General features: G+C 36.3%; 1 long non-coding RNA gene across 1 annotated transcript in view; it reads right to left on the bottom strand.

The window, feature by feature from the left end:
* LOC116183228 (uncharacterized) overlaps positions 1-24,171 on the bottom strand; it is a 141,326-nt gene extending 117,155 nt beyond the window's left edge. The window contains exon 1 of the long non-coding RNA XR_004147787.2: positions 24,104-24,171. This is a non-coding gene — a long non-coding RNA (uncharacterized LOC116183228). The remainder of the gene's footprint in view (positions 1-24,103) is intronic.
* Positions 24,172-25,984: the final 1,813 nt, after the last annotated feature.

Genomic DNA, 25,984 nt, shown 5'->3' with positions numbered 1-25,984 from the left:
AGAAACAGTAATTATTCACTTCTGTGCTGCATTTAGTGAATACTGTATTGTGCTCTGCACATTTTTACCTTTTAAACATGCAAGTTGTATTTACAACAGTATACGAGTAGGGAATATAACTTGAAGTAGTGTAAGTGTGAAAATATGTCTCATAAATTATGAGAAGGATAGCAGTGCATTTTAGCACTTTACCTCCCAAATGATCCTAATGCTGTTAGAGGCAAATACCATTTCATTTACCTCTGTAGGACAGCTGTCTCTGACAATACAGTGGAGCAATTGCTGACTGCAATGTTATAAAGGCTTTTAGGAAAAGCAATGAGTGTTACATGTAATTGAAAAGCAGAGGAAAATTTATTCAAATGTAAATTAATGGAATAGAGGGAGTTTGTGCAGGGAACTGAAGCTTTATAACTCCTGAAAGTGATGACATGGGGGTTTTAGCAACAAAAGGATCTGAAAGACTTGCAGTTAAATCTCATTTGAGATGCATCATCACTAGTGGCATAGTGCTTTTTCATTCTTTAAGGGGATTTTATCTTACTGTAAACCCCACACAATAGACATCTTTTAAATCTCTTGATTCTGCTGAGTTTTTGTTAGAACATCTACTTTAATGACGAGACATCAGTAAGCCTAATTTGTAAGATCTGATAAAATTTTAGTCTAAGGTAATGTGAATGATTTTCAGTGATATCTGTATATATACAATTATATCCATGAAAATGCCATAATTGCAATTAAAGATCAAATATTTGCCTGTGGCTATGGCTGGCCAAATGCCTGGTTTCCTAAGTTTGTTTGCTAAATTGTACTGTATGAAGTCTTAAATCAGGCATCATTATCTTAAAATTTTAGAATAGCATCTGAATAGATATTCAACATATAGAGAAGGCAATATTAAACATTTTTTCTTCCCTCTGTTCTCATGTTAATCAGACCTTTGACATTATCTAATATTATTAAAAGCATAACTATTTTGGAGGAAACCTGGGGCTGACTGTGCACATAGTGTTTGGAGCTAACTGCCAGGTCTGGATTCAGTACACATGAAGTGGAAGCAGGTCATGTGTTTGTTCAACAATGAGCAATTTCTGAATCAATTAGGAGGGAAAATGGCAATATGAAGGCTGCTGGCACTTTTGTTATAACTTGCTATTGAGGCGTGAAGTACTCTTTGCCAAGTGGCACCTGCAGCTGAAGAGAGGCTTGTGCTGAATGCTTGAATGAGAGCTGGAAGTAGGAAATAATATAGTCTGTAAGTGCTGCAAAATGTCTGTAAATAAACATTCATCCATTTATCCCTAATGCAGTTAAATACTAAAGTATTTATCTATAGGAGGGATCAACAGTCTTCTCTTGGAGCAAGATTAGAGCACTCACAATGATTTCAGTGTAGCACTATGATTTTTCAGAATCGTTAGGACCCTATCTGTGGTGGAGCCACATCATTCTTTGCCCCTACATGGGATGGGATCTTTTTACAGAATCCTGACATTTAACAGGAAAAATGTCTTTTCAGAATGATAAAAGCAGCTATAGACTTGATTGTGATGCTTTTGATATAGATCATAACCTTGAGTCTCATCCTTGAGATGAGCTGACTTCCTGCAAGGGTGTTATCAGGATCTTTCTTAACTGCTGGTAGAATAAGCTCTGAAGAGGAGTTGAACAAAGGAGCAGCTTTTGGAAACTCTTAGCTTGACATGTTACATAATTGATGGTATGAACTGGATAGTATTGAATGTGTATAGATTTAGAGAATTCACTATATTCACCATGCTGCCCTATTTCATAAGAGACTCTGTCTGTCATAATCTTTTTTGCTCCTTGTTTGTTTTTGCCATTCTCTATTTGGTTATCTGCTGCATTTTAGGAGATTAGGAATTAAATTTTTTCATTAACAGAAGTCCAGAGACTAAAACCTCTGACCTTTAAAACTTGAGAATAGGAGTCAAAGTAGAAATAAGGTTGCATAAGCATGTAGTGGAGTTTGAGAGGAGAAACTGCATTGTTTTCACCCAGTAAAAATAAAAGGACAAAGATATCATATTCTGGATATCAGTACTTAATATAATGTTGAGCTATTAGGCATTCACTGTAGGCCGTACAAATGACTGTTGCATCTGTAAGTGTACATTTACTTCTAGGTTGTATGTTGTATTAACCCATTAGTGGGGCATAAAGGCTCCCTGTTCACTCTGCAGAGCAGGCATCACCATAAGCAAATGCAGAAAATGGAAAATATTTTTAATAAACTTTGTCATCCTCTGAAACATTTTTTTTTTTAATTATAGCCATGTGCTTAATTTTTCTTGACTTTTACAGGTTCATTGATTTTGAAATTCTATCAAAAACAAGCATGTTTTAAGTCCTGAAAAATCTGTTTCTAGCTATGCTCTAAATTGGAATTTTATATCTGGAGTTTTATCACAAAAGACTTGTCCTTTGGTTTTAAGAGTTAGAGGCTGCTTGGGGATAGATTTCTCACAACTGTGTTTTTAATAGTCTTCTGTGTTCCACCTCAGATTTTCAATCCCCGTTTTTTGGTGGAATGCATAATTGAAGGATGTTTTTACCTTCCTCTGTCTACTAACTAGGTTTACTCTTTACCTGATCTTATTTGTTTACCTCCTGAAAATAATTGAAGAATTTGTGCTCTTACTAACCAATACAAAATGTGTTTGGAAAACAGCTATAGAAACTCTAGGTCCCCTTGGCTTAAATATTGGAACAGAAAGCCTGCTCTGCTGTTCTGCATCAAATGTAACTTGTTAAGGATTTAAGGCTGTGATATGGGAGTGACAAAAATGAGCCTAAAATATCTGTGCAAAGAAGCCCTGTATTTCAAATTGGGGATGATTTTTTGGAGTTTGAGTAAGCACTGTTTTTTCCTGTAATGGCCCAATGACCTTTTCTTATTTTATCAAATTTTTTGAGGTATGTATGTTAATTGAAGGATTATGTACAACACTAAGTACAACACTGTGTAACACTAGACATTTTTAGGAAAACTGAGCTACAATTCAAGGGCAGAAACAAGAACAGGGACTGTTTAAAACGTTTTTCTCACAAGAACAAGTACATGAGATTCTGCCAGGATCATCTGTGAGCCAACATACAGATGAAACCTGACATGAAATACCAAGTATCATAATGTACTTGCTGAGAAAATGTGAAAACAAAATGCAGCTCTTTCAGAAAAAAAAAAAAAAAATTGTGACTCAGACAAAGCTTCTCTACTCTGTGACTTACAAGAAATGCAGGAAGACCTTGACAGACTTATGATGGTGAATTAATTTGAGTTTGGATTGAAAGGTTAGAGTGCAATAACAATTTGATTGCTATCATCCTGATTCTTTACAGGGAAAATGTATTCCATATCATTCACAGTTTCAACTTTGTCATTATTGTATGATGATAGGTAGAGGCTTTTCTTGTTATGACTCACTTTCCTCTGTGATGCTATCATAGTGGCAGATTTTTCAAGAAAATTATTTTTTTGTTTTAACCTCTGGTATTTTAAGAAATAGGCACTAATTGATGTGGGGATGAAAGAAATAAATCACTTCATCTTCCTTACTTCTTATCCCTAAAGAGCAAAACTTCAGAGATCCTTGATGTTGCTCAAAGTTGACAGAAAATCAAAAGCACTCTTTTGAATATGGTCAGATTTTCTCACATATTTTTGAGTCAAGTCATGAGCTTTTATTTCCAGTTGCATAAATTATTTTTCATTATTATTTTTCTTGTTCTAGATATATGAGTATTTCATAGTGTGAACTGAAATATAAATGGTTAAAGACATTGAGATGTCTTTGAAGGATACATTGGAGCTTGAAGAGGATAGTTATTGAAGAGGATTTTTTGAAGTTCCCTGATATATAAGGAGTGATTATCATTACTGCAATGCATTATTGCAGGAAATAGAGATGTTCTTCCAGCACTATGCTACCTCTCCAAATAATTTCTAAATCAATACCAAAAGCAACTTTATTTGTGAGTGTAAAGCTAATGACAATGTCACTCTCCTTACATTTAAGAACTTCTTGGTAGTCCTCTTAAGAAACTTGCTCTTTTGTGTATAAACTGCATGAACTCCTTCCTTCCTTCATTTATTCTACACTGCATTAGTTTCAGTAGATAGCTCTCTTAGATGGCAGATGGTTTGGAAGGGAAAAAGATCTTGCTTTCTCCCTGGATTGTGGATTGTTAGCATGTCTACATAAAAGAACTAACAGATACAATACAACATTGGCAAAATAAGTAAGGTGTAACACAGTGGAATAGAATCATGCCTTTTGGATTTTGTGCATCCTGTATTCCATTGCACAGCTTGAGGGATGGACAGTTCTTTGCATGGAGAAACTACTATATAAAACCCCCGTGATATTTGATCCACAGGCTTTCAAAACCATAGAAACTGGATGAATCAGTTCCTAGCTATGGAAAATTTCTTTTTCGAAAGAAAGGGGCTAATCAGATGATGCAGAGGAAGAGATATTTTTATATATTACTATTTATAGGAAGAGATTAGGGCTGTGATTCCCAGATTCAAGAAGTCACTTAATTCAGTTTGCATCCATATCTGAAAAAAGGTGAAATTACAGATATAACCTCTTTTTAATGTGTTCCATTATTTTTTTTTAAATTTAGCCAATTTATTCAGCTTTATTTTGCAGTGCACTCTCTCTCTGTCTCTCTCTCTCTCCTTCTCCAAATATTTTGACTGACAAACCCATGTAATTACGGCACCTAAGAATGTGGTCAGAAGATTCAGCTCTCAACTGAACTGTGAATTTGCTATTTTTTATTTTTTAGAAAGTATCTGAGGATGTTCTCATATTAAGAACACACACACACACACACAGAGACATACACACACAAGAAAAAACACCAAAATCTGTATGTAATTTAACTTTTGAACTATTAAAATTAAATCAGAAGACCATTGAATAATTGAATGGGAGTGTTTTTCAGTTCTTTATCTCTCTGTCCAAGAGATTTTATACAAGTCTTCCTTTTGTAAAGATGGAACATTTGAGATTTTTTGAATGCTCCAAATATCAGATATAACACCTAGTAATATTTTATCAATAAAGTATTACAAAATTAATTTCCCCTTATTTTTGAGTCCCCATCTAATTGAATTCTACTGAACTAGAATAATTTTCTCCTGAAATTTAGTTTGATTAAATTATTCCATTCTAATTTAATTTTACTATTTTAGATAGTTCTATTGTGACCCCACTGGTCTGTTTTGATATATGTACTCTGCTTCATGGTTATCCTTGGAGATTAAATTTCTGCTGAACAAAAGAATTTACCATTATAGTTTGCAGGTCAAATTGTGTAAGTCATGGATTAAAACAAATAGACAAACAAAGAGTACTTTTTTTGTATCTCAGCCACAATACACAAATTTTCCCTTTTTCTCATCTTTGCTTGCAATTTACTTTAGAAAGCAATAATACAAAAGTAAAAATCTTTGCTAAGTCTGTGTTGAGAACTTCATCCCTCAGGTTTTCTAAAATTCATCAGAACAGACTCATAGCTTTCCTTCTACTGTACTTTCCTCATAACAAGGTATTTTCTATCATAAATATATTTGGCTACACATCCAAGTCGCCTATGTTCCCTTTTCTGAAATGGAATCTGAAATTTCTGGGGGATGAAGAGAGGGGAGTAAATTTAATTGCCTTTGAATTAAAAGGCTGTAAAATATGCTCTTATTCAATCATTCGTACATTGAGGGAAGACTAGAAAGTGATAGTTTTTATTTTATAAACTTTCATGAGATACTCTAACACTTTGGGAGGCATAGGTGTGATACCATTCTAAAAAACAGAACAGCAATATATTAACTTGACAATATGCTGTATTAAATTAGTTCTGACATGGAAAAATAAGATTTTGAACAATTTCTTAACACTATTTGCCCAAGAGATAATATGTATGCATTAATTAAGCAATCAGGGAAAGGAAGTTTTGCTTACCTGACTGTGCTTTTATCATTATTTACAATCACAGCTTATTCAAATACAAAAATTATTGCTGTTTTCAAGCTTGGTAAGGTGCATAGGAACATTTTAATATACTGGTTTCAAGGAGTACCTCTAAACTTATTTCTTAGGTTAGATATGGTTGCAGATTCCCTGAGTTTTTAACTTGGATAATTCAATATTGTAGCATTCAAAACGAAACATTTACTTTAACAGGATGGCTGTGATGAGAAATCCTGATTCAAATATGGCAATATAAGACAAATAAAGCAATGAAGGCTGCATGAAAGGAGGCTAATAATGTTTTGAGAAGGTATCACCTTGTTAAGGAAGCAGATATAAGGGTACTTTGGAGTATTTGGAGGACTATTTTTCTACATGAGGATGAGTTCTAATGCACATCTACATATCAACCTTAATTCAACCAGTATTATAAAGCTGCTACATTCCCTGTCCTGCATGTCTTGACATTTATGGAAGTATACTGGTCACAGCAATGCTCACCCAACAGTTTTCATTGTTAAGAACCATCTCACTCAAAATCATCTTATGGTTAAAAGGCTAAAGCCAATGTAGAGCCAATAATTTGTAGTTAGTCAGTTGTTTTTTTTAAACAGTCTAATAGTCCAAATTATCTATTTAATACAGAAAATATGAGATAATAATAAAGGGTTTTTTTGTTTCTTTCTTTATTTGTTGCTATTATGTTCAACCTGCCAGTGCCCCTCTGTTTTTTTTCACGCTGGTCATTCAGAATGCCTTGAAGAGAAGCATGAAGAAATACCACAGGTCCTTGCCAGAATGCATGTGGGACTTTATTCCTTTCTTCTGCCAGTAAAAGCATGATCTCAGTATCACCACTTTCTTTCTTTTCAGCTCGGAGGTCTATTTTGATCTGTTATAGCAAGTCACCTCTTTTTCTGACTGACCAGGGAAGCAGGACCAGCATCCAACAAACAGTATTACATAGTCCTAGCTCAGTCTGTAGAGCCTTGAGTCAATTTTACTGGGATACAGAGCTCCAAATTTTTATAGGGATACTTACTTATCCTTTTTCATGTTTTTTGAAACTGAGAGGCTTTAAGTCTAAGGCCACATTTTCCAAAGGTGACCTCTAATTTCTCAGGTTTTGGCTGGATGACTTCAGTACAGTCAGAGGGTCTGGGATTTTTTTCCCAGCCTGCTAAGTTCTCCCAGCACAGATCACTATCAAGGGTGAACACTCAAGTCAAGGTGTGTCTACATGGGTATCAAACTACTGGGTAAATGAATTGTGTCAGGATGCAATCCCTGTACTCAACATCATACATCATGTCAGATGGATATATTCATTTCCTGATGCAGGGTATGAGAACTCTCACTCCAGTAGTGAATTAATGGATTTATATTTCCCATGTGTTTTAATTCATTACCTTAGTAAAGGGTATGGAATTTCAAAGAAAAAGAGATCAGGCACTTTGTTCAACTTATACAGTATGAGTTAAGCCATCAATCCAGTGTGTCCCAATCCCTCTGCAGAGCCTTCCTACCCTCCAGCGGATCAAAACTCTCACCTAACTTGATGTCCTCTGCAAACTGACTGAGAGTACACTTCTAATATCCCCTGTCCAAATCATCAAAGATGTTAAATAAGACCAGCCCCAGTACTAAGCACTGAGGGACGCCACCAGCTGCCAGCTGAATATAATTCCATTCGCCACCTGGCGAATGGCTGGATGTCCCTGGGTTTGGACATCCAGCCATTTTTTTCGCAGTCAAGATTACACCCATCTATACCATGGGAAGTCAGCTTCTCCAGAAGAATGCTCTGTGAAACTGTGTCCAGGACTTAAGTACAAGATCACAACAGCCACAGCCTTTCTTTCATCCACTAGGCAGGTCACCTTGTCATAGAAGGGAATCAGCTTGGTCAATCAGGACCTTCCTTTCCTAAACCCATGCTGGCTGGGCCTGAACACCTGATTATCCTGCACATATTGCATGATGGCACTCAAGATGATCTGCTCCATGACTTCCCCTAGCACTGCAGGTCTGTAGTTCCCCAGATTGTACTTCTGACCCTTGTAGATGGACATCACAGTTGCTAACCTCCTGGCAACTGGGACTCTGCCAGTTCACTGAGTATTCTCAGGTGAATTCATCCAGCCCCATGGACTTGTTCAGGTTTAGTTGCTTAGAAGGTTGCTGGCCATTCCTTCCTGGAAGAAGGGGGTTTCATGCTGCTCCCAGGTCAGGAGACTGGATACCTTAAAGACTATTGTTCTGGCTATTAAAGAGTGAGACAAAGACTACCTCAGCCTTTCCCTCATCCTTTATAATTGTATTTCAGTCCACATCAAAAGGATGTGGATTGAAATCCAAATCAAAAGGATTTCACTCCACATCACAAAATATGAAGATTTTCCTTCATCCTGTTGCTGATGTATTTGTTAAAAAAAAAATATTCTTGCATTTTACAGCAGTGGCCAGATTAAATTCCAGCTGGTCTTTGGCCCTTCTACTTTCCTCCCCACATAACCTCATAATATCCTTGTAGTCTGACTGACTTGCCTGCCCCTTCTTCCAGAAGTGATACACTCTTTTTCTCACTGAGTCACAGACAATGATGGAAGTTCAGCCATGGGGATGGCCGTCTCCTGTACCTTTAAGATTTTCATCTTAAAGCACCTGACAGCTGGGAAAACTGGTCTCCCAAGGTTGCAGGTAGAATTTGGGTGGATCTCATTTTACCTTGAATTTCTTAATCAAATTATCTGACTTTTTAACCTTTCCTTATTGTAAAATTTGGGACTGTTTTTCTACTTTCTTTTAGGGTTTCTACACTGGACTGAAGTCAATTAAGTTCCTAAATCAGGTATCAAAATAACTGCATCATTTAGGAGTGTTCAGTTGCCTGACACAGGCCTTTACTTTGGGTTTGTAGTGCAGCTGAAAAATGAGGACAAATCTTTAATGTCAAGAGTAAATTACACAGTGTGTGGAGGGAAAAAACATCCACACTATTCTGAGCTAGAAGTCTTGGTGGAGTTGTTCTATACTAGAGGCCTGATTCGCATTGCTTCAGCATAGCACAATGAATGTGAGCTAAATATCTGCTAGCACCCTGCATTTGAATACTCTGCACAAAGGCTGTGTGGTGCAATCCCAAGGATAGAGACGGCATTCAGTGAATAAGCAGAAAACTGTGTGTTTTGCAGGGCTTGTCTGTTGGTGGGGAGATGAGGATTCTGTTTCTCTGTCAGTACTGGATGAGTCTGAAGAACTTAAAGAAGGAGGCAGTTCAGCAGAGACATTCACAACACTAGGCAGAGGTCAGAAGACAGCAAGTCATTAGTTCTCAAGGGAAGAATCAAAATATATTTAAGCAATATCCACTATGAATAAGATCTTTGTGTTTTTTTACTCAAAGGGAAAAACTAGAGATGCCAAGGATGTGACTTGTTCAAGTGTAATTACTGAGGGAAAATAAATAAATAAATACATTTTTTTACTTTTTCACAGATTTTTTTTTTTTCATTTATTTTTCTGGTAAAAAAATCTAAACATTCATAGTGATAAAAAAGTCCTTCCTTTAATCTTAACTTTCCAGCAGGGAGAACAAGTGATACGAGAAGGTGAATATTTGAGTTACAACAAGTCTTCATTTACACTGGTAAGATTACGTAAAATAGGAATAGTCTGTCTAGTCCTATTCAAAAACTTTATCTGAACCTTAGTTTCTCAAACTTGTTAGCACGTTTCTTTAATTATAATATGCTTGCATTTTGCAGTAGAAAACATGCAGATATAAACTTGATATATTTTTCAGAGGTTTAAAGAGATTAAAATTTGATTCCATAAGTATTTTGATATCTAATATAGTCTTTCATAATTTTCTCTTGAATCTTAATGTAAATACTTCTACTGCTTTGTATTAACTAATCCAAACATAATTTTCAAGATAGAGAATCAAATGCATGCAAGTGATTAATTAAAATGGAAAAATGATGACTTGACTTGTTCAAGATCAGAAGCAAATACCAGCTTTCTTTCTCTGGAGATTAGTCCAAATATCACAGCTGAAGTATGTCTCAGCAGCTCAAACATGCATTTTTAATCACTACTTTTCTTTATATGTTACAAAATTAGAAATAGCCCATTACAAAATTAGAGGTTGTTTATAGACTTGGAATCTTTGGATTCATTTCTGTTTGTGACACATTTTTTATGAGCAATAAGCTATATGTTCTTTGCTAAATTATCTCCCATGCATGTGAGATACTGAAACTTGAAAGTGCCTGACAGAGTTCCATACTTGCTGCCTTCAGCATTTTCTTCCTCTTTTGAAGATGCAGTCTTTTCTTAAGCCCCTTCCTTGCAGTGTTTTCAAATCAGGAGGAATAGATGTGGATTATATAACTTAGGAATTCATTTTGATGAATCCCCATCAGCAGTCTTCAAAACCTCTTTTCATTTACTATTCCAAGTGTTTATAAATACTCTAAAATTATTGCTTGTTTCCCATGTCACTGACAATGATCTTTATGATATTTCTTTTCCAACCTTTCTACTTCCAATATAGCTGATTTATGTTCTTTTTTGAAATCTTCCCTTTGGCACCAGTGATAGGGCAATTATATTTTACAAAGAAGTACATGTAGGAAACGATAATAGACTCTGTTTCTTAGTGACATTGTAAGCTATCCAACATTCCAGTCTACAGCTATTTCATGTTGCAGTTTTTTTGGGGAGAGTTGGGGTTCTATTGCTTGTTTAGTTTTGGTTTGGATTCTTTTCTTTTTTTGAGGGGTGATTATTTTTGGTTTGATTTCTTTTCTTTTCTTTTTTTTTTTTTTTTTTTTTAGGAAAAAAGTATCCATTTCCTTCATCACATTTGGTGTCTTATTTTATTAAATTAATGGCTATTAATCTGAGTTATATAATTGACTTTTTCATCTTACTCTGGAACATGTTTTTTTTTTAAGGTAGAAATCACAATGCACATAAAGTGGAAAGGGCTATGAGCAAACAGACACGTTTGTTTCCTTCCTTCTTAAGAATGGAACTAACATAACTAATAGCATAAAATTATTGTTTAGCCAGTGAGTAAAATTGTGATTACTGCATTGTCCACAGAAGAAGCTAATTAAAAAGCATTATAATCCATTATAGAATTTTGAATATTGACAAGCTGTGTTTAAAACTCAAGTTAACCTACAGAGTGTTAGCCAAGTAACTCAATTCAAGACAGAAAATTTTAAAATTTCTTTGGAAAGGTGCATCTTATGAAGCTCAGCATTGATATTTAAATCTTGATAATTAAAAGGCGAGAAAGTTTCCAGGCTTTCCAGGTTTTTATTATTAATAAAAATTAGGTAATTTTTAATTAGGTAATTTTTTAAAAGGTAGGTAAGTTTTCTTTTACAGATGTGTTTCAATTATTCTATATGTAGAGGTATATGCATCATATAGGGTAGTTTTCACCCTGCATTCTTCTTTTCCTGTTCTATCTTTAGATATTCATTTACAACTGCATAGCTTTACTTCTAATATTTTTTTCAAGAAGAAAGACAAACTACTTCTCTGATGGTTTTCTAAGCCTTATAGTGTCATAGATAATAAAGGATTTTCATTCCCTTTGCTTGGACACCACTTACCCTACTCTTTCTTCAGGTTGTGTTGTTGCTGTCTGGTTTTACTTGAATAAATGATTCATTAAAATCAAAGTAGTTTCTCTTATAGTTGTTGAATTCCCTAGAAATAGCCTCCTGGAAATTGCTTGCTAATGCTGAGAACACTTTAAAGTTTCCAGTCTTATAGCCCTTAAGCCATTGCCTTATCAATACCTGAATTAGATATGCTATACATCAGCTTTGAATTATTACAAATGCTAAAATTTTTCATGACATCAGAGAGGGAAAAAGGTCAGAGTTCATATTACTTAACTTTATATAATTTCTGTGTGATTGCGGCAGCCCAGACTATGAAAATGGACTACAATGCATCATTTAGTGTGCAAAAACATTTCTGCCCTGTTATTAGCTTTGTTGATGTGGTGGGTTGACCTTGGCCATCACAAGATCCCACCCAGCAGTTCTCTCAGTCCCCCTCCTCAACCAGATGGAGGATTGAAAAGGTGACATGCCAAGATAAAGGCAGGAAACTCACCACTTACCATTGCTGATAAAACAGACTCAGTTTGGGAGGAAAAAAATTATTGCCCATTAAAATGCAGATGCATTGTGTGAAACAAAGACCAAAAAAAAAAAAAAAACACAAAAAACCCAAAAAAACCCACAAAAAACCCCCCAGAAAACCATCTTAGCACCTTAGCCCACTTTGCTCCCGTCTTCCCAAATTGCACTTCACTCACTCGACTCATACATTTCTGGCTCCTCTACCTCCTCCTGTCCAGTGAGCAGAGCAGGGGGGTAGGAAATTGGAGGCTGTCTGTCAAACATCTTTTATTAAAGATTCAGTGTTACGAGACCTGTTTTGTAAAATGTTTACTGTAGCCTTCTTGACTCTTTTATAAAACCCATTCCTAAGATGTTTGTAAACAAATCATCTTTGAAACATCTCAAATGCTTCACTTATCACCTCCCTTGTACTAAAAGTTTCCATGTAGCTTACTGTGGGATGGTTGTTTGTTTATTTGCTGGGATATCTACTAAATTGCAATTTGAGATTTGTTGCAAACTAGTTTTAAAGTTGGTTGGTGGTGATGGTTGTTCAGAGACCTTGTTAGAGGTACTAAAGTAGTAGATGAACTTTCAACAAGCTACCCAGAAATAGAAGTGTATTGCATTTGCTCTAAGGTCAGAAAACATTAGTTTAAACTCCTAGCAATATATTTTGTACCTGACACTGGCACCAAAAAGCAACTTTGAGTCGCTAAACTTGTCAAAAACTATATTCAGTGACACTTGGGTTTTTTTTTTCAATGCCCTCCAGTATTAAATAGTCTCTTAAAACACTTGAAAATACTCGTTATGCTATATAAATCCATTTGTGTTAATACATTCAACTGTAGAAAAGGAATGCTTTTTAAATAGCTCTTGAAGGTATTGAAAACTTTAAATATTAAACAGGAACAGTGCTCTTGACATATTTCAGGATATCTTGTGCCTAATGTAGGAGCTACATTCCTGAAAATTCACTACTGCCCAGCCTCAAAGGAGAAGACATTTCCTCTTTCCTTCCACAAGGCTTCTGTAAATCTGATAAGTCCAGGAATTTTGTTTTGGTGAAATGGTTTAGTAAGAAATAAGCTTTAAAGCAGACTTTAAAGATGTTCTGTCTGTGATTCCACACAGGAAATGGCTGCAGACAGTGTTCTTGTCAAGTTATGGCACCACTGAGATTGCAGGAAATCTGTAATGCTTCTGAAGAGCAAACTGGAAGTGTGGGATCTGCACACAGAGGAGAACCAATGTTCAATTTTTTGCCGTCATTAGCATAATCCCATAAATTCCCCAAGATCCCAGCAGGCATGGTCTGAGGCTTGTGGGACCCGGGCCCTGTAAGGGTGGCATGGTTGTCCTCGCTGTTGGGGTTGACTTTTATAACTTTGGGGTGATCAGGGCTGTGCAATACCAGTTGTGCTGATGCTGTGACAGTGGTGGTCATTGCTGCATGATCAACTCAGCCTGGGTTTTCCCACAGGCTGGAGGTGACCAGCAAGCACTAGCCATGCTGCCCAGGGTACCTGGAGAAAGCTGCAAAGAGTTTCTGAGGAAAGCTATGAAAATAAACCTACACAGGCTTAGGGCTGAAGAGGAGGAAATCCCTTTCATAGATGGTGAAAACAGTATATCTCTACTGGGATAGACCTGAGGAGGGTGATGCCTTTTCACAACTACCTCCACTTTTGTTGCTTGGGACTGGAATGCTCCACTTTAGGACACAGAGGAGCCCTGAAAGATAAGAAAAATACCAAAACAGAGAGGTAGAGACACAATTGCTTTTTCTGAAGAAAAAATTTAATTATATCATTGAGGCTACCCTGAAGTAATTTGAACTAGTTGTGTTGTACATAGACTAATAAAACGTGTCTCGTAAAACATGTACTAGACTATCAATTCTTAGCTCCATAGCATGCATTACATTCAACATTCCATAAGAGGCTCTTCCTTAAAAGTTGCTTAGATTTCTCTGAGACTTGCTCTTTTACACATTAAGAAATGAGCATAAAGTTTGGATAGACCATTTTCTTTTCAATGTGCTTTTCTCATGTTCAGAGAATTGGGAGCCGTGGGAGCTGGAGAGAAGGTTTCAGCTTCAGAGCCTCCATCAAAAATTCAAATTAGACTCTCTTGGGAATGTCTGTTTGAAAGACTTACTTGGTAGGTGTGCAAAACTAGTTGAACAATAGGTAATGTTTTTGTGATTATTAAGTCATTAATTTAGGAAAATAATAGAAAAATTTTAAAGTATTCAAGGACTTTTTAAACATATATATGGAGTCCTAAATATAGTGATTTTTAGCTATATGTTTTAAAGAATAAGAGTTAGGGTATCTTCTGCCTTGCTGCATAATACAGATACCTGGCTAGTGTATTTTATTGTGGTTCTTGTCTTGGCATATTCTGACAAATGTAAGCATTGAATGACCAATTTTACCTGCCATATTGAGTTTCTTTTAAATTATTTCTTTATTTTGTTTCTGGAAACTAGTGTGTGCCATACTGGCAGCAATATCTCATACACATCTGTGTACATATGCTGTTTTGATCTGCCCAAGTCTGAAACTTGGTTGTTAATACTCTTCACTATTGATTTTTTAAGAGAGTGGAATTGAGAACTGACAGAGCAGAGGTGTGTGGGTGCTGATTGGGAAAAGAGAGTTGAGAGGGATAGTGATAATACAAAAAATTTCTTGGCAATTTCTCTGTTTTCCTCTTTGTAAATTGTTCCAGTGTTTCCATGCTGATATTTACCTTGAGTAGACTTCTCTTGTTCACTTTCTTATGGCAATGGAAACTTTTTTTTTTTGTTAATTTCTTTTTTTTTTTTTACTTTGTTCATTTATTCAAACTGAACACCTTAGCATTTCTCTCATTGATGTAATAGGTTAAACTGTATGCAGATTAAAACACACAGTGCTGCCACCCCTTTTTTAGGCCACTGTGTTCATACATCTTCAGATAAAATCACAGACTATCCCAAGCTGGGAGGGACTCACAAGGATCAAGACCAACTCCTTGCTCCTTGCAGGACTACTTAAAACTAAACTTTATTACTAAGACTATATATTTTCTTTAGTCAGCCTGGTTTTATCCCTTTTACCCTTCAAAACTAGTTTAAACCTCTTTCAGTGAACTCTGCTAACCATTATATGAAGATTCTTTTCTGTGAAAATGGTGAACCCTGTCTGTTGCTCATAGGCCTGGTTTTATATAGACTGAGCTGTCATTAAAAATCCCAACATTCTGCCAGTGACATCAGCAAGGTATTGATTTTCTGTTTCTTCCCTCACCATTCCCTGCAACTGGAAGGACAGAGGAGAATATTGTGTTCCTGATTCTTTAACCCATCATGGCTAGGTCTTGAAGCCTTCTTGATTGCACTTGGACTTATTATGTCAACTTATCACTTCCTGCATGAAAAAACAATAATGTATAAAAATGTGAGGTCTGTGCCATAGATTGAAAATTTTTTCATCCCTTTTTTAACCCTTGTCCCCGGAAGGCAGCAGGCTTCTCTGAGAAGTGTATCCAGTCAGGTCTTTGGGCCTTCTGTGCCCCATAGAAAAGTCTCCTATGACAATGACTTGTCTTTTGAAATGATTTTGAAACAGGGTATAGGCCAATGTAACCATGGCAACTACTCCAACCTAAATGGACTATCATCTTTAACATCATTCAACCCCACTTGCGGAGCCTCAGACTTCCTATTCAAGGGCATCTGGGGAGGTGGGGTAGCCACAGAGATGTGTCTTCTGCACAGGACAAGAGCTTATTGCTGTTCCCCCTACTCCTTAAGTCACCATGTACAACATCCCATGTCCCTGCTGGGCTTGTCCCAAGAAAAGCAGTATGACTCCAGTAGTCTGTTTCTTTAACCCCTCAAACCACTCACCTCTTCCTGGAGCTCTAATCAAAAAAGTTCTTCCTCTGCCTGGCCATTACTCCATAGGGGTGCTCACTGCTGCTCTGAGATAATGGCACAAGAACAAGGCACGCCCCACAGCTGGTACCATGGTGCCACCATGCTCCTAACAAGGTCTGTCTGGATTATCTGCATCACTTGTCTGGACAGAGCTTAGAAGGACTTTTTATGGAAGGTTGGCTTTGCCCACTGTTGCTCCTGGCCCTGTTTAATGAGCTATTTGGTTAGGCATTTCTGTGTTCATGATCAGCAGTAGGTTATCTAAAGAGGTTTTATTGCATGCATTTGACTGGATTGGAAGGCCTCTCTCCAGAATCCTCAAAATTTCTGAGTTGCTGTTTGCCACTAGGCATGATGGTAATGATTTGACCAGATGTTTTTTCCAACTAGCCTCCCCTTTTATTTAAATTATTTTATACCATATCTTCGTTTTCCTTTTCCTCTTCCCTCTTTTAGCTACTAATGATCCCAACTCAGTAATTTTAGCTTCTGTCTGGAGTTTTAATTTATTTGTCTCCAAACATTTTTACTTTTTTTTCCTCACTATTTAAAATTTTAATGAAATCTGAGCTAAGGTCATGAAGTTCTACATCAGAACTTTGTCAAGGCTCAGTTCCTTGGTACACAAGTAGGTAAACCTCTGTGTAGGCAGCAGAAACTTTTAAGCAGGGATCTGAAGAGAAAGTTATCCCTCCAGGTCTCAAGGACCATAGCAACATTTGAAAGGCTGTGCTTGGCAATAGGGTCCAGAATGAGGCTGAGCTTCTCTTTGCTTCTCTCTCTAGTGGGAATTAGTCACCATCAGAGTAAGGGATCTTCTTAGTAGCAAAAATCCAGTTAATAATGATACATTCTGAATAGTTGCTTCTACCTACTGAAAAATACCCCAAAGTTCTCTCTATATATATATTTAAAAAAAAATCTTTCAAAATTAATTGGGAAATGAGATGAAATGACATTCCTTCAAAGGATTGTTTGCATATATTAGTAACGTGAGTGAATTTTCAAGGCTGAAAAAAGTTCTTTCGATTGTTTCTGTATATAACATTAAAATGCAAGACTGTTCAGACAATGTACTCTAATGCAATTAAGACTACTGTAACAAAACTGTTAGAGATGTTGGTATGTTTGGAATTAGTGGATTGGTTCTTTTGTTAGAAAATATTTAAATTACTAACAGACTTGGCATTGGTAGAACTGACAGTGGAAAGTTGGTAAGCACCTACCAATTATCTCAGCAGATAATTTTTTGACAAGGTCCACTCAGGAATGAATTTTGGCTTGTGTGACAAAATTGCATTTCCCCAGATTGGTTCCTCGCTTGCTAAACTGAAAGGAATAATTTGGAAGGAAATGTTTAAAAATTCCAGATGGTGTATTTTTATTAATTTTAAAGGCCTTGTATTTAATTTCAGCATAGTTAGTGATCTATATTTCATAGTTATAACACTGAGGACAATAACTTTTCAACTGTTAATTTGATTTAAAAGCAGGTTTTCATATAGGTTAATTGTGTAATATTTTCCTCTGTAAATGAATAGTTTTCCTCTACTCATAATTTGGTTTTTTTGTTAGTTTGAATGTTATTTCCCCCTGACTTTTTAAAAGCTGCCTTTTTGTCTGAGGCATAATTTTCAAATTGAACTTCTTGTTTCAGAAGGTCAAAGTGAATAATTACACAGAGAGACTAATGCAAAGTGAATATTAAAGAATTTCTGAAATTTCACTAATTTTGCCCCCTTAATGTGTTACGTGTTCTTCATCCTCCATTGCTGGAAGTGGTAAATATGGTATTTTTTATATCTGATATATGGTGGTACTTCAGGATATATGAATCTCACATATGTCTTACACTTTGATACCATGTTTTCTGTTCCCCTAAAAGCATTTTTACTTCCCCAAACCTGTTGCAGTTTGTGTTTATTTTAACAAGTTTTATTAAGTTGATTGGTAAGTGGTTTGTTCTGTTATCCCCATATTTTCCCCAAGTTGGTTTCTCCCTAAGTTGTGCCCTCCCTTCCATCTGTCCCTCAAGGGGAGGTGTCCTCTCCCCTTGTTCCAGACCCTTTCCTGCCTATCAAGGCAACCCTGCCCCTTCCTCCCCGTCTCTCAAGGCAACCCCATCCCTTGTTCTGGAACATTCCCTGCCACTCGTCATTTGGACCAACCCCAAGTGGACCTTTCTCCTCCCCATATCTTGATTGGTTTTTGCCCCCAAACCCTACCTCAGGTATGATCCCATTGGCTGTTCTGTTGTATCCACCCCCTGATTTGTGGTGCTTTATAATCTCAAGCACAGAGGGGCTCATGGTTCTCTCTGTGTCCTGACCCCCCTGACTTCAATAAACTGTTTGGAACTTTGAGACCTGGAGAGTCTCCTCTTCCTTCTTCACCCAGTCCCTGCCTTGCTACCTTGGAGCACCGCTTCTCAGGTTAGAGCTGCGACAGCTCTAAGGTTCTGGCCCTGGCTTTACCCCCGCCAGGGCAGTTCTCCATTTTTCGTCACTGCTCCAGAATATCTAGGAGCTAGCCCAGGCTCCGGTAGGCAGTGGCACAAACCATTTCTGATCATTAAGGTCAATTGTAGTTCATTCACATCCCAGGAGACAGAACATCCTTTAAAGACAGTTCAACTAATAACACTCCATTTCCTATGGGTATGTGCTCTATATACTCTAGGGTTTCTTCTCTCGTTTCTTTTCATTGAATCCTAGCTATTCCTCAAATGTGTAATGTTTACCATCAGACAGAGAACAAGAATCTCTTTGCCACTGTAGATCAGCATGTCCTTATGGCCAATGTCTGCTGACAAAAAACATGTGATAGCTGCATTCTTCTTGCATTTCCCACTGCAGAGATTCGCTCTGTCTCTCCAAAGCCTGTGGGAATTTGATTCTCATTTGTGGTCTTTATTGCTTTGTCAAGACTTGGTGAAATAGTCCCATTGGTCAAAAGTTTACTAAGATTGTGCTGAGTTGGTGTAACAGACTGAAGCAGGGATAGGCAAACAATCTAAGGAAACCTTAGAAAATTCTGCGATTTATTTTGTTTATCTGCACTCATCCAATAATGTTGAATAAGTAATGAAATTTCTGACATATCTCTAACAGTCTAATAGAAGACACTATTTTCCCTGTCACATTTACTATTAGCTGTGTATTAGGTTCCAGTTCAACAGCTCTTATAATTTAGTTTTGACAAATTGGTATCTTACTTATTGTTGAAGTATTTTTCTTATCACCTTGCGGTTAAAAAAGGCTCTTTCTTGTTACTGTTTCATCACATTTTCTTCCTAAACTATCACTTCATCTTATGTACAATGATTGGCTCTGCTTTAGTACCTTTTAAAATGAGTACTAAACACAAGCCATAGATCTTACTGGTTCGTATAAAACAAGTATATTGTTCAGCATTACAGAGCATGATTGAACAAGTCTGTGATAATTCTTGATGTGCACAAAGGCACTTCAGGGGCTCTCATTTTTGTGATCACTTAAATGAAAAAATCCTTATCTGTGCAGATGGCTTTTTCTATGTACATTCTAGTGTCTTGACTAATTTCCTTTTGGAGTATAAATTGCATATGTTGTAGATAAAAAAGGCTGACTTTCATGTGTGACAATAGTATTTTAAAGGAATAGTAATACAAATATCAATGTTTTCTTGAGCAATGGCTACTTTTAAAAGTTCAATATGTTTTTAACCACTTGATCAAATGATTAGTCAGATTTTAGTTTAGAATTAATATATAATATTGATATAATTTGGATAACAAAGTGTGAGTGAAGTGAGCTGAAAAGTATTAGCCTTTCTAAAAAATTCCAAATTATTTCAGAAGTATCTATATGATAACCTATTTTTATGCTGTTTAAAATAGAAAAAAATGGGAGCTAATAGAGAAGGAAGAAAATCTAATTTGGTTATTCCAGTCAAATGTACTATATGTTGCCAGAATATTAAACTGTCAGAAAATAGCCCTTTGAATTACTGCAGATGTCTCCTCATTTCTTCATTCTTAGACTATTCTCATCAGTTCTAGCTTCAGCTAAGCTGGGCTTATTGTAGAATGGTTTGGGCTGGAAGAGATCTCAGAGATCAACTAATTCCAGCCCCCCTGCTGTGGGCAGGGACATCTTTCACTAGACCAAGGTGCTCAGAGCCCCATCCAAACTGGTCCTGAACTGGGGCATCCGCAACTTCTCTGGGCAAGCTGTTCCACTTCTTCACCACCCGCACACTAAAGAATTTGTTACTAATATCTAATACTACTACTCTCTTTCTGTTTAAAGCTCTTCCCCCTTCCTCCCACTACTTGCTCATAAAGGACTCTTCCCCAGCTCTCTCATAGCCCCCCTTCAGGTACTGGAAGACTACTATCTCTTCTTCAGGCTGAACAGCCCCAATTCTCTCAGCCTTTGTATGAGAGGTGTTCCAGTCCTCTGATCATCTTGGTGTCTTTCCTCTGGACTTGCTCCAAAAGGTCCATGTCCTTTCTGTCCTGGAGAACCCAGAGCTGGTTGCAGCACTGCAGGTGGGGTCTCACCAGAGCAGAGCAGAGGAGCAGAATCTCCTCCCTCACCCTGCTGGCCACTCTGCTTTGGATGCAACCCAGGACACATTTGGCTTTCAGGGCTGGGAATGCACATGGCTGACTCATGTCAAGCTTTTTGTCCAACAGGATCCAAAAGTCCTTCTACTCAGGCCTCCTTCAGTGAGTTCTCTCAATCTGTACTCATGTCTGGGATTATCCTTGCCCAGGTTCAGGATCTTGCACTTGACCTTGAAGTTGAACTTTACCATGAAGCTGAACTTCATGAGGTTTGCAAATCTCAAGGCCTTGGCAGAAGCTGTGCAATTCAATGTTGAGGTATTTGTGAAGCATTTGTTGTCATCTAAACAGGAAATTAATTTCTTCAGTCAGATTTTTAAGTGAAGAAAGAAGGAGATTTTTATGTTTTGACTTTAAAAATGCCTGTGTTGCAATAGAATGATTTCTCAAATAGTCATTCTCATGCACCTTAATTTTTAAGCAAATTATGTTTGGGCCTTTGTATATGTGTAAATATATACTTAGAGTGCAAACATGCATTTTGCTAGTTCAATTGTGGTCTGATTGTGTTTATATATCACAATTACTACAAATCTATACTATATACTATAGTATACTGTAGCTACAAATTACTACAAATAATTTTTCTGGGTTTTTATCCTTCAAGTTATCCTTTTCTTGAATTTTTATGCAAAAAGTCATTTGAATATGTATAGTGCTTTAGAATTTGTGTGGGAATATCAGATGGTGCTTTAAATGCTTTCACTTCAAACATTTTTAAATGCCTGTTGGGAGAAAACTTCTTCAAGGTGTATGTTTTATTCAGAGCTGATCTAACTTTGATACTGCTGATGTGCAATAGGTATTAAAATATTTCCACAGAGAAAGTGTATTTTTATCATTTGAACAAACAAACATGTTTGTCCAAATTTTCTCACATATAGAAAAAAATTTTATTTCTGTTAACAAACTTTTTGATTGATGCTAAATTTTTACATGCCTTTTAATGCTTTTTCTTCACTAGGTCTATCTAGGCTATACGCCTAGCAATTTTTCTTCCCTTTGAGTATTTTATGGCACTCTCAAATCCTCAGTAATTTATATGTATCATTATTTAATAATGATTATGTAATAGAGATCATCCTAAAGTCTCTTAAGCAAAGATCAACTGGCAAAACAATTAACAGAATTCAACAAATGAGTAAGCCTCAAGTTATCTCATTAAGAACAGGGTTTTTTGGGGAATAACACAACAATTTATTTGTTTGGTTTTAATAGTTTACTAGTGCTAATAACATAGGAATGTTTTATAAATGGCTAGTTTAAGTACAACAAAGATCTCTATGTTGGAGTTGTTAATTCAAATACTTCTTGCTTTGTATTTACTATGTTTCTATTTTCTTAACAAGGGCTGGTGCAAAAGTGTGCTGTCATTCACAAATTCAAGGAAGTGTTCTGTGCAGGCACATACTCTTTTCAGATTGCCTAAATGCCTGCTGCAATCCAGCTTGGACCCCAATTTGGGTGCTGCTATTGCTGAATTTCTGTGGTTTACATGAGCAGTCCCTGCTTTGGAAAGATGTTGAGTAGCAAGGTTCATCATGCCAATTCTGCATGAGCCATTTTGCATTGACATTAGAGGTGACAAGAGCAGTGCAGGTGTAAGAACAAAGAATTGAAATGACAAGATAGTAATGGTTTTTACGAGGACCATAAATCTTCAAATGTGACATGAATTGAATACAACAAAAATGAGGAGCAGATAGCCTTATTCTTATCAAGAATGTTTTTGTTAAAGTCAAATAGGAGGGACTTATGCCATGACATTTCTCTTAAGAAAAAAGATATTAGGATAACACACACAATTTCAACTGTTATGTCAGGGTTTAAAAAATTGCGTCAAGAAGCTGATGTTGTCTTCTCAGGATGTTTTTGTAGGATAGCAGATCCTTTAGCAAACTCTCTTTCAGCTTTTGCTGTTTCAGTATTCTGTATTTCCCGGACTATGTGTGCTCTATGACACCATTGGTACATATTTGGTTATATTCTGATATCTGGCATGCCCTTTCACTAAGTACTCTAGAGCAAACAACTAGATAATCAGAGTAAAATAGTTAAATAAATATGAATGAATAGATTATATCCTTATTCAAATTTATATTTCTATATGAGGCTTCTGATTCTGGAGAAAAAACACAGGTGAAGCAAAATGCACAGGAGCAGATAGTTTCTAGTTGTTTGAATGTCCAAAAAATTATAGACAAATTGATGTAATGTTTTAACCTCATCTGTCAATTAAGTGGTTTAATACAGCAACTCACTTACTCCAACCTAAAAGGGCGGGGGGAAGAACTGCAAGAGTAAAAGTGAGAAAACTCATGGGTTGAGATAAATACAGTTTTAAAGGGAAAGCAAAAGGCACATAGGCAAGCATAGCCAAACAAGGGATTATTTCACTACTTCCCTTCAGCAGGCTGGTATACTGGCAGCTCCAGGAACGGAAGACTCCCATCGCTATTCCTTCACAACTCCTTGTGCATGAGACACTGAAAAATCTTTGATTCAGAGTAAGCACTACTTAAACATCCAACATCAAAGCAATCAAAACAACAGTGTGTTATCAACACTGTTCTGAATCCCAACCAGAGCACTGTAGCAGCTACTAAGAAGAAAATTAACTTTATCCCAGGTGAAACCAGGACACCATCATATGGTATGGAACAAGCCTTTGGTCAGTCAGGATCAGCTGTTCCAGTGCACAAGAAGGTCCCAATTTCTGGTGCACCTCCAGCTTCCTTGCTGGTAGGATGGTGTGAGAAGTACAAAACACCTTGACGGTGTGTAAGTATTCAGCAATGGATAAAACATCAGTATGTTAGCAATACCTTTTAGATCACAAATCTAAAACATAGCCCCAGATGAGCAGCTGTGAAGAAATTCAAGTCTATCCCAGCCAAATCTAGTACAGGTGACAAAGAAATCTTTTCCCAACATTTTGAAAAAAAGAGAAACCATCAAAATAATAGTGTTCAGTCAGCTTTGGATACTCTATTAAAAATATAGCATTCTCATTTTCAAAGGCAATGATATCACAGAATTATCTCTTGCTGATAACTAGGTGTACAACTGGCTGCCTGAAGAATGTAAATTGCTCAAATTCTCAAATTCTTCCATTTTATAACTGCATCTACCTATCATAAATGCTGAGAGCTCATTATTGATAAACCAAATATTTAATTTTGACATCTATTACCATATCTGATTACCTTGTATTTCAATTTTGGTAGTCTGTAAGGAGATATAAAATTTACAAAGATAAGCAGATGAGGACTTTAAAACATTTCACATGACAAAGAGAAACACTACAAAGTAAAAAAAAAGAAAAATCTACACTGAAATTTGACTATAATTAAGGCATTATAATTTTCTTATTTGTTCATGTGGGTTTTAACAAGTAAATCACCTGTCAAAAATATGTTGGCAAGGGATGTACAATCTCAGTGTAGTGCTGATGTATTAACAGGTGAAATCTGTGAACGCAGGATTCTTGATGTTAAATGCCTTGAGCACCATCAAACACTCTTCTCTCTCTGAGATGCAATTAGAGATTCTGAGCTTCTCTCTCAATTCATAGGTCTAGAAATAAGGTGTAGAATGAAATTAGTATCAGAACAGATTTTTAAAAGGTAGCTTATTTGCAAGTTTGTTGGTTACACTTCAACTGAGAGGACAGTAAGTTTTGTTGTTTGGGGGTCTTTTAATCCATTTAAGAATATATGCACTTCCTTGAGGTATGCATACACATCAAAAGAAAAGCCAAGACTTCAAAACTTACATTTTTTTTGCTTCTTACGGATAGCAAAAAGAGATGTGGAGTGGCAAATTTTGACCTATGTTTGAGGTGTAAACCAATGTACACATTTATCTGTCTTAGAATTGTGCTTATTTGTCTAGAAAACAATAAAATATTCATTTGGTGAATAATTACCTTCTTCCCCACTGCAGTGATGGAGATAAAATCTGTGTGTATACAAGTCTCCTAGAGGCTGGAATACACCATTAATTAGGTGTGTAGGAGAAAGGAAGAAGGAAAAAGAGAGTGCAGCATAATTCAAAGTGTTACTGAGTCGCTGACTGGGCAAGACTGGAGAACTAAGTTTGATTTCTGGTTTAAAGTGGAAAAGTCTATATTAGTAATAAAGTGAAAGCCACCAGTTCACAAACATTGCAAAGGAATATGTAGTAGTTCTGTGACAAAAATTTCAAGCTGGGGTAAAATGTTTTATCTGTTAGAAGATTTCTTCAGTTCAAGTTCCAAACTCTTTTGAGATTGTTAAGCAATACTTAAGATTTTTAGGTATAATACAAAGGCAGTATTACTTTTTATGTTTCCTTATAGTCCAGAGCACTCATTACAAATGTAAATGTATGTTAATTTGATATAATCACTACAGTCAGCTTTTAAAAGGTGAAAAGGTGTTTGCCAATTGAGTACCTTTTTAACATTTTCTTTTGCTTTTTCTGAGAAGTAAATGTGCTCTTTATCTTGATCAAGTATTCTGGGTTTGGCTTCACAAATATGAAAGGATAAAATATATTCACTCTGAAAAGTGGACCACTGGTGCAAATCAGCTGACTTCAACACATAAAAATTGAGGATATCAGACACTTTTTTGAGAGAGAGTAGACTTCTCTTCCAGATTCTCTATGTCAACCCATTCTTTCAGATTGAAGGAAACATAGGTAGTGAAAACTTGGCAATACTTCACCCAAGAATTGTGGTGTACAATAGAAAAAACCCTAAACCTAAATTTTACTGGAAACTGAAAAGCAGCATTCTGTGGAAGTTCAGTAATAAGGTCAATTTTTTTCATTTTGTGTAATTGTTAGACAGATACAGATAATACTACCAGATGCTTTAGTAGTCTGAGTTTGTTTACAATGCAATTGCTTACTATGAGATTGAAAATATTAATTCATCAAAGCAGGAGGTTTATTTTACTGTGTGTAATGCAGTATGCTATATACATCCACATTTTGAAAAGAAGGGGATTTATAAAATTTGTTTAAAAAATTAAAATGGAGAACTGTTGCATACTTGCTGAAAATTCAGAATTGCACAGGAAATCTTGACAGCTGGAACTCTCATTAAGCTTCATCTATTATTTGTTTTAAGTATGTTTTGTTAAGTAGTCAATAGAATGTGACTTCAAATGACTGGGAATGACTGCTGTTGGACCACTATTCCAAAGGAGTTGACTTGGAGGTTGAGTTCAAGAGGAAAGATAATCCTTTCAAAAAAGCTTGCATTAATGGCATAATCTACTTCTCACTGCATCTTCAG

Source organism: Lonchura striata, chromosome 1 (assembly GCF_046129695.1).
Source record: "Lonchura striata isolate bLonStr1 chromosome 1, bLonStr1.mat, whole genome shotgun sequence".
Classification (NCBI taxonomy): Eukaryota; Metazoa; Chordata; class Aves; order Passeriformes; family Estrildidae; genus Lonchura; species Lonchura striata.
The sequence above is the reverse complement of the archived record's forward strand: the minus strand, read 5'-3'. Positions and strand labels throughout refer to the sequence as shown.